The following is a 12,810-nucleotide window of genomic DNA, read 5'->3' as shown; positions in this document are numbered from 1 at the left end:
AGCTGCTTTTCTATCTTAAAACATTTTACCAATCCCTTTTTTTGTTTGTTTGGGTTTTTTGTTTGTTTGTTTGTTTGTTTTTTGGAAAATTATTATACATAAGAATACAAATGGTTAAAAAAAAAAGCATTTCTACTTCCTTGGTTTCATGGCATATTACTGTACTTTCATCCCCTTTTAAATACTTTTTTCTTCTGACCATCTTATGTATATGTGTGTGTATGTGTGCATGTACATATGTATGTATTTTTAGTTTCCTTGTTTTTTCCACATATCCATTAAAAGCAGATATGCTCTGAGATTTTATTCTAAGCTCCCATTCACTCTGCATTTTTTCCCTTTTCTACTATTGACACCTATAAGTAAAAGATTTCCAAATTTTATTTTTAGCCTCCACATTTCTCTTAGATTTGCATTACAAATTTCCTGGAGCCACGTGAACCTCCAAGTTAGAATGAGGTCTTGTATTTCCTTTACCTTCCCAAATTTAAATTTAAATCTTTAAATTTCTTTCATAACATCTTTACCAACTATTTATCTTCCATGTGATCTCCAACAACAGCAAACTTACTAGCCTTCAAGGCAGCATGCCTGATTAATGGATGATGACTACTGGAAAGTTCTTTCCAGGGTGTGGTAGCACCTGTCTGTAATCCCAGCAATTTGGGAAGCTGGGGCTGGAAGAGTCAAGGCCAGCTTAGGCAATGTTAGAACCTGTCTCAAAAAAAAAAAACTTCTGATAGGATGACAAAATCTCTATGATGCGTGTCCATGGCTTCTAATGCTATTCCTGAGAGAGTAAGAGCTCAGGTGCACTGAAGGCCAACTGTATGCAGGCGCATTACACACGTTATCTATTTTCAACTCTGTCATGCAGCGTTACTCTTTCCTTTATACATTGGGTAATTTAGAATTAGTCTAATTATTTCCCCTGGCTCTTGTCCAAATGGTTCTCCAGGGGAACCACTCTATTCCAGGTCAACACGGTACAAACTCCTTCCATCCTCTTCACATGAGTTTCATTTTGCAAGCTTATTTCGCCATCTGTATTGCAGTCCCATGTGACTTGAAAAGGCAGACTGGCGCAGAAGGGTCACCCACTTCATTCTGTGAACTTCACATACTGTGGCCCTACTTCCGTATCCTAAGATCATACTTGTTGCTTCCCACTTAATCAACTTATATTCCTGAGGCTTTTTAATCGACAGCATGTTAAACATCTGTGAGCGCTCTGATGGACATGCCGAACTATTTCCCAGTGGGACAGAACTTCTTTCCTCTTTGTTACTTTAGATTTCCATGCCTTGGTGGCATCTTTACTACTCATACTTACAGGCTCACTTGTCCTGTGTCAGCTAAATCTCTTCACTGACCACGTCCTAAAGGCTGGGCTGGCGGGGGGATGAGGTGGGGGTTCTTACAATGCCATCTTCCCACAGGCTGGGCCCTTGGCTGTTCCCCAGTTCAGGCCTCACCTTTTCTTGCCTAGACAACTGAAATCACATTCCGATTTCCCCTCTTCACTGTACAGCTTGATGAAGTTCCCCTTCTAAAGCCTGACTCTAACCCTGTAATCCCTCCTTTGAGGAATAGTTTCACTGACTCTTCGCTTATCAAGGAAAATTCCAACCTTTTACTTTAATACTATCACACTTTAGTATGTCTCCTTTCCAGTCTGGTCCTGAGATTTCCTGCATGGGTTTTAGAAAATTGAGCCACACTGTATTTTCTGAATTTTCCTAATTCTGTGCCTCCCTTTATTTGTATTATCCTTGTGCTGAGGCTGGCTTTGAACTCATGATCCTCCTGACTCAGCCTCCGAGTCACTGGGATTATAGGCATGCGCCATGGCACCTGGCGAGCCTGGAAGGCCTTTCTTTACATATCAAAATTCTACCTTTTAATTTTGAAAGACTGTCACAATCTCAATGAAACTTATGTCTGGCTACTGAATCAGACTGAATTTGTCCCCTACCTCCACTCTGAATCAAGAGCAATTTCGGGGGAAGGGAAAAAATAACAGAATGAATCAAACAACATTACCCTATGTAAATTTATGATTACACAAATGGTATGCCTTTACGCCATGTACAAACAGAGAAACAACATAAACAACATGTATCCCATTTGTTTACAATAAAAAAGAAAAAGAAAAAAAAGAAAAAAAAAGAGCAATTTCCTCACAGTGAAAGTGTTAACTAAAGGGCTACTATTCCCAACCCCCACTGTCCCATCCTTCCTCACCCACGCCCACCCCAATCCATGAAGACACCAAGGAAGCTGAAAATGGAGACTGCCTCCTGCCCTGGGCTGTCTAGCACAGGCTAACTAAATCCGCATATGTGTATTTCTGCCTTTTGTCCCATTTTGTCCCTTCTTCAGGATGACTGAATCTACATACATTTATCACCTGACTTTTGATTCTATAAATTGTAGTCTAGCAGCTTCTCTCCAGTTTGATCAAACTGCATAAAGTTCATTTTTCCTTTTATAAAACATCTTTTGCCTGTTTTTATGTGGAATCCAGGAGGGTCCCAAGGTAAGGCTCCTAATGACACTAACATTTATCTCAGGTTCCTGTATTCTTACATCTTATTTCTCTCCTAGAGCACAAGAATAATAGAAAATTATGTACACATATTTTTTTTCTCTAACTCATCTTGAGGCTCCTTGAGATTTGGCCATGTCTTATTTAATTTTACTATTCCCAGTTACAGAGGAGGGTACCAATTACACAGTACATTAATTAAGACTAAGGAGGCAGAAAACGGAAGAGGTGAAACTGATGAGCAGCTGAACCTGAAGACAACTTGGAAATCTACTGCAAACAAATTCAGAACCACACAGGCTACATCTGCGTGCACCAAAGGACCTCTCTCTTCCATTATTCCTGCTCGCCCCTAGTTCAACTTTTTAGTTAGCACCCTCTGAGCTCTACTTCAGGCATATGACTTCCTTTTTTCCCCCCTGAAATCTAACCAGATAAGAACTCTCTCGGGGCTAAGTGGTCAGAGGCCAGCACACCAAGTGCCAGAGTTGATTTTGGTTATAAGCAGCAGCTTCACTGAGTAACCACTCTGAATGATCCTACTAAGCCATAAATTCACCTTCTCTTAAAAACCATTTCAGTGGCAATGAGCAGACAAGCTTCTCCAGGCACCTTTGTCACCCCCCAAGTTTGAATAAACATTTCAGACATTAAGTCATTACACTGCCTCACTGTTCAATAAAACAAAGCTTACCATGTGCATTTACTCATTGCTGCTCTTTTAAAATAACATTCCAAGGACTCTACTTCATAACAACGGAATTGACTTTATATAAGACAGATATAGGAATAGTTGCATTTCAATAGAAAATTGTGGAATAGATTATTTTTCTTTAATCAATGTGACTGAATTTTGGTATCACCTACAAACATTTTTAACTATTTAACATAACATGTCAGGTCAAGAAGTGCTCCACATTTTTTTCTTTCCTGGAATTAACATTTACTTAATGGAATTCTATCTCATGATATCCCACTTGCATTACTCAGATGTTTAGTCAATGAAATTACTGAATTAATGGAGGAAAAAATTAGCTTCTTAAGATCAGGTCACGTGAATTCACAAAACTGGAAGTAGTTACATAACACAACAGAGTTATATAATAATATATGAATGATATTATACTTGACGATATAATGAGTTTTTAGCTGAGCGTCTCGTTTCCTGAGCACAGCTTCCTGGTTTTTATGTGACTTTCTTTCTCATCTCACTGATGCCTCCTCCTGTATTTCCAAGCCTGTATCCTTTTTCCTGGTCCCTAGGCTATGATGACATAGGCGTGGTGGTAGTAATTTTCCTTCCCATTCATGACTACAAAGAGGAAACACACACAGAGGCATATACTGGCACACCAATCATCTTTTTCAGATATTAAACTTTGAAGACAATTCCATTCTATAAAAGATTTCTCAATCTCTTGGTTTTCAATATTAAAAATAATTATTTTCAACTAACTCTGTTACTTATGTACATATATGTGAGTCATTAGGCATATAATCTTTAACAATAATTTTGTCAAAATAATTCTTCAACAGTGGAAATAGAGATTACTGGACGTGAGCAGATGAAGAAAGCATAGAATCCCATAGTCTGAACAGAAATTGCCCACATTATTTATTCATAAACTAGCAAACAGGACAACCAGACCATTTATCCCTGACCACCAGGAGACAGTGAAACAGCAGGTTTTTTCTTTCTTTGCCCTGGTAGGTTAAACATTTGAGTTCTTGATATATTTTAAATTTCAGACAAAAGCTTATATTAAAAAAAATAAATTACATAAAATAACAACCATAAGCATCAATTTTTCTTTGAAGAATTAGAAAAGGAATTTATACTTTTTCTCTCTCAACTTACCTACTTAGAACTACTATTGCTACTAGTACAACTAATAATATTAATAAAGGGAGGATCCAATATCAAACTTTACCAAAACAGTGAATAGGGAAAATGTTCATATTGCAATTCACACTACAGGATTTACCACTTAGACTCACAGCATAGCATTCAATTAGTCACACCAGTCTGTAAATTACACAGGCAATCATATAAAGTGTATGCTTTAGTATCCTCAAGAAAGATTGGTTTTTCCTTCTCTTTTATCTAGAGAATCTTGATCCTTCTAACCTTAGAGGTCACAGGTAAAATGCTGCATGGTCATGCTAAGTAGAAATAAATAGAAAAATAAATAGGTACAAACCTCACAGCAGCACACATGGTTATTATTAACAGCCCAGTCAAAGATTTAATGACAATTGTGTTAAATTTAGTGGCTGGCATGAGGGTTCAGCTTACCTTCAAACTCATTCATTACTAATGTCAGCATCTTTTTTTTTTCTTACCATAAATAGGACAATTAACTGTATATTCATAACATATTGTTAGGAAGGACTTGATTCTTTACCATGATTTTATATATGATATCAAATCTTCTTAAATCAGGGTGAATCTAACTGCTAGGTTTAGCAATCACCCTGGTGATTTCACCAGTTAATGTTGAAGATGGTTTTCTTTCTCCAAAATCAAATATATTTTTTCTCCAAGATTATTATGTTTTTTTTTTTTTTTTTTGCCATCATACTATATTATAAAAAGATGCCTATTGAAGATGGAACTATAATAGCATCAGGAGAAGATGCTGTAATATTGTCATTGCATGGGAAATGTCCTAAGGTAGGGCAGGGATGGCAAGCTTTTGGTCTCCCTTTGCTCATCTGCCATAGAAGCATTTCATTATGTGAGGATGATCACCCAGGGTGGTGGGGGTGTATGCAGATATTTCCTTTAATGAGGGAGAACTGGGGATTCTTTCTATGGTAGCCTCACAAAGAGGCTTAAGTAAGTCTCCTGCATTTGATGTTGCAGGAGTGGTGGTTAATCTACCATCAGAGCCTCTTCCTGCTTTCCTTCTCCTTAGCCCTTCACTGGCTTGCATTTTTGGAGTCCAAGTTCTTAAATTTTAAGGTCAAATTAACCCAAATTCTAAGCCCTAAGGAAATCCTCACTTGTTATTTCCACCTGGTATTTAGTTATGATTCGTAAGTTTAAAATGACTAGTGCTGACCAGATGAAAGCAAAATACTAAGTTGAAGCAACTTAATGTGCACACCTTATGGGAAAGGGCCCTGTTTAATTAATCTTTGTATCTAAAAGTCATATCACAGAGCTTGGCACACAGTAGGTATTCAAGAATGTTTATGAATAAATGAATGTTCATTTAATGGGTTCTTTAAAGGAGCTAGTCAGGAAACGATCAGAAGGAAAAACTTGAGAGCAATGTAATTAATTAACATTAATTAAGACAAATACTGGCAAGAAAGTTAAATCTCTTCTATACAATGTTTCTTATATTTAGTTATTTATTTAACTCGAGTATACTAACACTTGCTGAACAGTTGCCAATATGTGAAACATTTTAATAGATATTCTTTCATTCAATCCCTCAATATTTTTGAGGCGTATACAATCATCATTTTCAGTTTTATAGTTCATAATACTAAGGTTCAAAGAGACTAAGGCTAAATTCCTTTTTGGAATCCCAAACCTGGGTACTTTCTACCAAATTATATGCTCTACTTTTAAAATCTCTTTCTGACTCAGGAGGTTGAGGCAGGAGGATGGCAAGTTGGAGGCCAGCCTTTGCAACTTAGCAAGACCCTGCCTCAAAATAAAAAAATAAAAGGCTCAGGATGTAGCTCAGTGGTAGAGCACCTCTGGGTTCAAACCCTAGTACTGAAACAGAAACAAACAACAACAAAAACAAAACTCTTCCTTTTGAGGGAAATATTCCATATTTATTTACAGATATCATCTATATTAATTAATAATGACTGCTGCTTGGGAGGGAGTAGAATTTGATTTTGGTAAACAGAAAGCTTAAAAAGTTGAAGAGTTGGAGAAATAGAACAGGGACTTAGAACCAAAACTGACTTATGAAATCTCTAGATTAGATAACCTTTCATATTACATTTAAAAAAGCCCCCACACTCAACTTAGTGAAAGTCTGAATGTTTTCAACTTTAACAAAATTGTTACCAGATTTAACTCACAATGAACAGAGAAGACCTGAGATAACTGAAGAAATGAAATAAACACCTGTTCATTTATTTATGCCATAATTTCCCCTGGGCTGTGTCTGTTTTATTGTAAAGTCATGACCCTTGAATTATAACCTGTTATTTCAACAGCCAATCAGCAGTATTATGAAAAGCCTGTGGCCCACAGGAAGTAAATATTTGCTTTGTGAACCTCACTCACTGTCTATAATAAAATTATACTTATTGACACAGGGATTTAAAAGAAAATCTCACATACAAAGTTTAAGAAATTCAGAGAGATTTTAGACGTTAATAACTCATGCTAGAATTCCAATTACAAAACACTCTTATAATTTTATAGATGTCTTTACATCTAGTCAATAGTAAAAATTCAAATCCAGGTCCATTTGAAGGGAGATTGTATTTTCCACAACACGCTGCTTCTCATATACAGACCTCCCGATCATTACAAATTTTCATTCATTATTCTGAGTCACTGAAGTTTTACTATATTTGGTAAACTGGAACCCCCGCTGACTAAAATTTTATGCTCACTAGTTATTTTAATATCTAAGGCACTTCGTAAAATCTTTTTCAAGTTAAATAATTAGGTTTTTGAAACAAAATTTTTCAAAAGTCACAGAATTTAAAAAGTCAAAACCAGGAATTTGTGAGACCACTGGCTCAGGTGGAACATTAAGGTAACAGATTAGATTCTTACTTCTTAATTATTTAAATTTGACCTACAACTGAAAATTCAAGGTAGGGCATGTTAACCTGATATGATTTCATAATGGAGCTTAAGGATTTCATTCTGAGAAATGTCAATCGGCATCCCACGGGACCTCCACCCACTGCCATCATCCTTTCCTTTCATTTATCTCAGGGAAACTCCAAAGTTCTCCCACAGCACTGGCAACAGATAGAAACAATTCGTGAAAACTTAGGTGCTCTTCATGGGAGAGCTTCTCAGCAAGTTGTTCCGGCAAACCAATTACTGAGGCTGGGCTTCTCAAAGAACTGGGCAAACTGGTAATCGCAGACACCATGGTGGTATCCTGTGAACACCAAAGAAGCCCCATTCCAGACTAATCTACCAGCAGCCCTTAGGGCATAGCCAAAATAATCTCTGTAGTCTTTGCCACAGGCAGTCTTTACCACTGAGCAGTTCCTTTCCTTGTTTGCTTTTCCCTTTTTAAAGGTTAATATTAGCACTTAAATAAGAAAAATGCATCCAATTACACATGGGCAAAAGACTTGACTAAGTCTTCGTGATGCACTGGGTTCGAGTCTCAGCATTGCATATAAATAAAACAAAGGTCCGTTGACAACTAAATATATATATATATATTTTTTTAATTAAAATTTGCTCATGAGCATGTCAAAAAGTAATATGTTTGTTTAGTAACCAGTTTTCTTAGTTGTTCAAAACTAGATGTTCTTAGTCATCAAGCTTGAAGGAAAAACTGCATTACAGATATGCATAGAATATCTAGGAATAAGGATATACATCGGTTAAAATAGAAAATACTGGAAATAACATAAAGGCCTCCAAATAAAAGAAAGGCTAAATAAATGAGGGCATCCATAAGATGAATTTATTTTGTGGTGACTATTATATTAAAAATATAGAAAGAGTAATGAAGTAATATTTATTTTCAAATATGCACATATGACATTCTATGATCTGATTCCAGTTCTTTAAACGATGCACTGGTACATCCATGCACAACAGTTCTTAGACATTAGAATAATTCTAAGTACTTGGCACATACTAAGCACTATGTTCAGCACTTTACATACACAGCACTATATTTAGGCTTAAAGCAATCCTAGAAGGTGGATCTTTATTCCAGTTGTCTATCAGAGGAAACTGAGGCCAAGGGCAAGTGAGTAACCCAAGAACATAGCTAATAAATAGAGGAGCCAGAACATAAGCTAAGGTCAACCTGACCAAAAGCTGTGTTCATCATATCCATTTCTGCCCACAGGTAACTTTATTTTCTGTTTAATACACTGTCCTGTGTTCTAGGGAATCTAAAAGAAGCAAATATTGTTCTCTAATTTGGAAACAAATTAATACTATAAATGTTGTATTAAAAGCATGCATATTCACAATGTGACAATTCAAAAAACTACTCCCTTCAAAGATCTACAACCCTGGGCATGAACTTCATGGCCTCACACTAGTGTAACGGGTAAAAAACATGAGCGCTCTTAAAAATTATAAATTTGATCTTGGGAAACTTTTGTGAGTCATGTCAATTCCACAAAGTTTATTCATTTGAGAAGTGTTTGGCTTTTTGTTAGATGTTGTACCAGGCACAACAGCAGGAATAAATGAACTTTTGGGAAGTTAGAAAAGTATCTTTGGGAGATAGTGGAAATGGAGAAAGAGAGGAAACTTGGCAATATCTGTCAATCTAATCTCAAAAGTCTCACTGTCTGGGTTTCAACAAAAACTTCTATGTCTGAGAATCCAAGACACCTCTCCTAGTAGTATCATATAATTTTAAACACCTACAATGCATTCATATTCATACTCTCAATAAAGAAATCAGATGAAATAAAATGCTTTCAGTATCACAAAGCATTATTCTCATCCACTGGGCACAGTGGTCCTTGCATTTCCTCTTCTGGATAATGCAATATCTTTGTTGTTAGGTAGGCAGCTGGGCTATCAGGACTCTTAGCAGTTGAATGTATGCCCATCCCTCTTAGCTCTACCTTACAGTCCATGACCACCTTCTGCTTTTCCAGAAAAGTCCCTGTACTTTAGTGAATGGACTTCCAATATGAAATCCATCATCTTTATAGCAGTAGATTAGCAGCACATAAATTCTTTCTCACTTTCAGTCTGTGAATCACTCAGCATTTTATCAATTAAGATGCAGATCATTCACTTACTTGGCTGTTATAATAAGGCTAGGTGGAGAAGAATAAATATTTCTCTCTTTCTTCAAAGCTTCTGGTCCAATAGCAGGAAATGTAGAGGAAGGTTTTTGTTTATTTATTTAGCAAAGAAGTCCATAGGAATGATGATGGACTTAGACATTCAACATTATGACTTCAAATACTCTCAGACCCCAGGGAATGATCTCCCAAACCAAAGAAAACCTATCTGAGAAGAAAAAGCTGTTTGCCTTAGAACTGCACAGGAACAGCAAAGAAGCTCATTGCTAATTCTCTTCCATGGAAACTAAATACCAAAGAGTAGTTGCAGAACCAGAGCAAAAAGAGTGGAAGTTGGCAAAATGGACACCCTATGCTGTTTCTTATAAATTAGGTAGTTTTATTAATCTTTCAGGCTACAATTTCAGGAGGGAGGATGAGTGTCCCCTGCTGAGATCAGGTGTCATTGCCATGGAGATTCATCTTATTTAATAAATTATGCTACTTGATCTTTTTGTAATAATAAACACTTGTTTCTTATCTCCAAAAACTATAAATAAACTATGCTTCCACGGTTGCCCTAAATATAGTTTTGAAGATTACAAATATAGTGAATAAATCTATACTCCCATAAAAGTGCTAATTACTGTTTTAGTTCATGCTAAGAGAAGAAATAGCTTAATAACAGTAAGTTAGCTGAAGGACAAAATTCTCATTCATTTGAATTAATGAGTACAAATTACCTTTGGATTAATTATTAGTACTACAACGTGCATTTCACGGACAGCCACTACTATTACTATAAGACTTCAGAAACGAATACAATGTACTTGAAGTGTTTCACAGTATGCAAAATTATTTAATACATATGGCGCCCAGCAGTTATGAATCCAGGATAAAAAAATATTAGTGTCCATTAGAGGAGTAGAAAGTATTTCTCACTTCGCCAATTAAATCATTTTCTGAAGGGTTCATCACCCGGAAAACCAGTCTGTATGAACGCCGGAAATGCAGATGGCATTCAGTCTCAGAAGTGCTTCTCCAGGTGGGAACCTAACTAAGATTTCTCTTTCATTTGTGTGAGAGCCATCCCACGATGGAAAGGATCTCGCTGTGAAACAATTTTCGAAAAAAGAAGGCAAGAAACAACTATGAAGCTTGCAAAGTTCTCCAGAGGAGACTCTGAAGAAAGCATTTATTGAGGGGTAGGCAGGAGAAGGGGATGATTGGAACTAAGCCTGGAGCCAGGGTCCATCTTCCCCGAGGGACCAGGATTCCCCAGGTGAGCCTGGGTCCCGGGCTCCCGCTGGAGGCGGAGGGCGAAGGGCGGGTCCCTGCGCGGCGGGCGGGCGTCCTTCTCTCCAGGCGACCCCGGCTGCGCTTCGGGAGCCCAGGGACTCCCGAGGCTAGCGCGGGCAGCCGGGGACGCGCGGCCAGCAGCCTCCCGCTCACTCGGAGCATCTCCCCACCCGCGGCTTCCGAGGCCAGCGCTGTCCCCTCCGCCATCCTCAAGTCCTCCGACATTTTTCAGGGCGACAGGGAGGTAGGAAGAAGAGGAGAAAACGGCTGGCGAGTGTCTGCTCCCAGCCTCTGCCGCAGCCCAGGGAGAGCGAGAGGAGGAGGGAGACTGGCGAGGAGGCAGCTCTGAAACTGTGATTCCACCGATAATAAAAAGAATCATCATCACCCACGGCCGGGGATCGCGGAGACACCCACCCGGCAGCGGCTGGGCTTTGGTGGGCGTTCCTGGTCCTCGCCCCCTCGGTGCCAGTGAACCCTACCCCATGCCGTGCACATCAGAACTCCCTTCCCCTTGACGGCGGGGAGGGGAAGGAACAAAAGAGACCCTCGCCCCTACACACACACACTCACACACACACTCACACTCACACACCCAGATATTTTACCGCTGCTCAAGGTACTGATTTTTGCAACGCCTTCTGCTGACACCTTCCCCACCTGAATAGCGCATTTTCCCAAAGGTACAAAGATAAGGCAGAAAAAATGCCATCCGGGGTGATCGGGAGATGAGACGATTTCACAGTCGGTTCTCTTCACCAACCACAAAACACACCCTGCCCGACCGCCAGCCCCGCGGGGTCTCCCGCCTTCCCGGCCCTCTCTGCCAGTCCCCCGGAGGTGCCCCGGGAGCGCGGGGACCCACCACGGCTTCGCTGGGCGGCAGGACACTCGCCCAGCCCCTCCGCAGAGCTGGAGGGCTGCGAGCGGACCGAGCCCAGGCAGCGACGCGGGATTCAACTTCCCAAAGCTGCGGCGCCGCGGGCAGCGCCGAGACCCCCGCGCCCGGCAGCCTCCCTCTCCGGGGCATTAGCGGTCGCACTCTCCGCCCCCTCTTTCCTTCACCTCCCCCCCACCTTGAAAAAAATCCATCCATCGGTGCAAAGCAGACATTTTGATGTCATTTACTTAGCACCGCTCGGCTCTAGTGGCAACATCTTACCCGATCGCCTGGAGGTGTGGGCAGCGCACCGAAGGTCCGAGGGCGCAAGGCTGGGCTGCCCGGTCCTCTAGCAGAGCCGGTTTGCTGCCATCCGCCCAACTTCAGCACCCAGCGGGCGAGGAGAGAGGGAGAGAGGCGAGGATGGAGGGGAGGGGGGAGGGGGAGGAGGCAAGGGTGGGCGGGGAGGCAGCGGGAGCCGCTCGGCAGCGCGCATGCGTTCCGCGGGCGGGCGCAGCCCCTCGCCCCGCGCGGCCGGAGGTGCCGCTTCTTCCCCGGGCGCGCGGCCGCGTGAGTCACCGCCCCGCCCCTTCCCGGCGCCCGCGCCTGGCGGGGCCCAACTTGCCCGCCTGAGGACCAGCCCACGGTGCAGAACCGTTTGACCAGCGGTCTGGCTGTGGCCACTCACGTCCCGAACTTGGTGGGAGCCCTGGAGACCCGAGAGCCTTCCTAGAGGAGAGGAACTCTTGGGCCGAGGCTCCTTCAACTTCTGTTCACCCTCAGCCCTTGCTCTGTTCTGGTCTTGTTTGCAGCCAGAAGCTTGTGTTTAAGCGCTGCTGCTGCTGCGGGCTCCCAGCGGAAGCACTCTTGAATGGGGGTTCAAGAAAGTGTAAAGTTAAATAAGTTTTGTTACCAAAGGACTCCACTTTATGAAGAGTTTTTTATTGACTTCTTTACCCAGAAACTTGACCCCTTGCCCTAAGTATTCTGTCGGGGGCTCTCTGGCCTAGGGCATAAGCGCTATCTCGGGCATCTGGACCCCTGGAACTGGAGGTTTGAGTGAGAGAAGCTGATGGAAAGGCAGGAGTCCTGGATTATTAAGTGATGCGGTGATACTTGGGGCCCAGAGCCTCTGTAGACTGCTTGGATGGCT

The 12,810-nt window shown here is 40.9% G+C and overlaps 1 protein-coding gene across 8 annotated transcripts in view; it reads right to left on the bottom strand.

The window, feature by feature from the left end:
• Positions 1-12,080, bottom strand: part of Rgs17 (regulator of G protein signaling 17) — a 97,195-nt gene extending 85,115 nt beyond the window's left edge. For 7 of the 8 annotated variants that reach the window (XM_047558630.1, XM_047558639.1, XM_047558629.1 and 4 more), the window contains exon 1: positions 11,940-12,080. The gene's annotated coding sequence lies outside the window, so the exon portion shown is untranslated. Of the gene's footprint in view, positions 1-11,642; positions 11,811-11,939 lie in introns of those variants that run through there. The other variant, XM_047558635.1, reaches the window with a different exon arrangement.
• Positions 12,081-12,810: the final 730 nt, after the last annotated feature.

This window comes from Sciurus carolinensis, chromosome 7, assembly GCF_902686445.1.
Source record: "Sciurus carolinensis chromosome 7, mSciCar1.2, whole genome shotgun sequence".
NCBI lineage: Eukaryota > Metazoa > Chordata > Mammalia > Rodentia > Sciuridae > Sciurus > Sciurus carolinensis.
This window is presented reverse-complemented; position numbering and strand designations above follow the sequence as displayed.